Raw genomic sequence first — 2,601 nt, 5'->3', positions numbered from 1 at the left:
TCATCCTCAGCAAACTGACACAAGAACAGAAAATGAAACACCGCATATTCTCACTCATAGGTGGGTGATGAAAAATGAGAACACATGGACACAGAAAGGGGAGTACTAAACAGTGGGGTCTATTGGGGGGAAAAGGGGAGGGCCAGTGGGAGGGGGAGGTGGGGAGGGATAGCCTGGGGAGAAATGCCAAATGTGGGTGAAGGGGAGAAGAAAAGCAAAGCACACTGCCATGTGTGTACCTACGCAACTGTCTTGCATGCTCTGCTCATGTACCCCAAAACCTATAATCCAATAAAAAATTAAAAAAAAAAAAAAAAAGTATAATGTTTTCAAGTTCCTCAATTTGAGAATTTTATTCTGCAAGTAAGTGCAAACCAAACTAATATGTGAGGTCTTTTCATTCATATACTTACTGGGTAAATATTATTTCACTTCAAAAATTATAAACACTTAAGATGTGGCAAGCACCATGTTGGGTTCTAAGAATAAAACAATAAGAAGGTCACGTCCTCTAGCCACAGAGCAATTACAGTTTCGTGGGTGGGAAAGATAAGTAAACACCTACAATAGTCACAAGCACTGTGACAGAGGGGTGTACACACAGGAGGTAATGAGGCACTGAAGATGCACTAACCCAATGTGTGGACTGAGAGACAGAGGTGGAGATAGGGAAAGGCCAGAAAAGGCTTCCAGAATTGGGTGACAGCTACACTGAATCTTGAGGGAAGAGCATGATTGGCTCTGGACTCTGCAGGGATGGCAGCGGAAAACCTGAGAGAGAAGGATATATGCAGGACCTTGAGGCCTGTGGGACACAGTGAGTGGTGCACAAGGCCAGAGATACCTTGACACCTTGTTAGGGACTTGGCCTTCATTATGAAGACTCAGGAGATTCACTGACAAGATCAGCATTTTTGAGAGAGTACCTTGACCATTCTGGGGAGAAGAGCTAAAATCAAAATCTAAGTCTCTGGGCAGCCAAACTATTAATAGATGCCATAAAGTCTGTGCAATAATGTTTATCCATTACACCTTAGGAGAGCTCCTGGGGAGTCTTACTTCAGTCTAACTTGCATGGCAATACAATTTTCTATTCCATAGACTATTTTTGATAGAGAAGAGGAGGAAAAGTCAAGCCTCTAGCCACAGTGGCAATAATAGCTACCACATATGGAACAGTGATAGTGTATTCACTGCGATCCTTTAGCACTCACCACAATCGCATGGAGTAGGTATTATTATTCTGCCCATCAGAGAGATGAACAAACTGAATTCTGATAGCTGAAGTAATTTGTCCAAGGTCAAAGAGCTGGCAAGAGAGATCAGTGGGGCTGAAATCCAACAGCTACTCCCTCAACTATTATGTTACCTGGTTGAAGGGAATGTACAGCTGGCAATCTGAGAACAATAGGAAGCAGACACCAGGTACTGGGGGACAATGGCAGACTGACACGTATTTAATTTTGCTCCCTTCTGCAACCCCACTAAAATTACTATAAAAAGGCATAAATCCACTGGGGTGGGAGAGGAGGCAATCATGCATCATTTTGGTAGCTCAAAGGGCAGATGACTTAACAGCCTGGAGAATGCTGATTCCTAAGTCAGCAGAGGGGAAAGTGAAGAACCAAATCCATTTACTCAGAGGATCCTTATGTGAGAGACCAATCTAGCAGGTCAACTTGTAAACAATAGTACTTCCAGGAAGAGAAAATGAAAGACTGAGAATAAAAGAAATTGTTTAAGAATATTTCTGAGAATTAAAAGTGCCCACAATAAAGGATGAAAAAGAAATCCACAGGATATAAAATGTAGAATACTGGTGTCAAAGGAAAAACCTTGTAAGATTCTAAAAATAAAAATAAGTTCTGGAACCAGAATGGCCTTAAACTTCTCAGCAGCAACACTGGAAGCCAGAAGACAATCCAACATTCTGAAGAAAAGTTAGTTCCAACCAAGAATTCTATACTCAGGTAAATAAGCAGACAAGAGACTAAAATAAAGACATTTTCATTTTTTGACATTCAAAAAATTTATTTTCCACACATACTTTTCGAGGATATGCCCATGCAAAAGAAGGGCCTACTCATGAATAAGGAAGGCATAGGATGAAGGAACCAGGATAAGAGGAAAGCAGAAAGAAGCCCAAGGCTGAAGGAAAGGGAAAATCTGACCCAGGAAACAGTCATGCACTTGGTTTTTTGAAGGCAACCAATCCATACTGGCACATCAAAAGGCTCCAAAGAGGCTTCCTCAAGAAGACAAAACTGAGAGAACACCCAGTGTGTTTAGATGCACTGAAAGAAAACTTTGGCCAGGCATGGTGGCTCACACCTATAATCCCAACACTTTGGAAGGCCGAGGCAGGTGGATCACAAGGTCAGAAGTTCAAGACCAGCCAGGCCAAGATGGTGAAACCCCATCTATACTAAAAATAGAAAAACTAGCTGGGTGTGGTGACAGGCACCTGTAATCCCAGCCACTCAGGAGGCTAAGGCAGAGAATTGCTTGAACCTGGGAGGCAGAGGTTGCAGTGAGCCGAGATCATGCCACTGTACTCCAGCCTGGGCAACAGAATGAAACTCTGTCTCAAAAAAAAAAAAA

The sequence above is a fragment of the Callithrix jacchus genome, chromosome 15 (genome assembly GCF_049354715.1).
Source record: "Callithrix jacchus isolate 240 chromosome 15, calJac240_pri, whole genome shotgun sequence".
Classification (NCBI taxonomy): domain Eukaryota; kingdom Metazoa; phylum Chordata; class Mammalia; order Primates; family Cebidae; genus Callithrix; species Callithrix jacchus.
The sequence above is the reverse complement of the archived record's forward strand: the minus strand, read 5'-3'. Positions refer to the sequence as shown.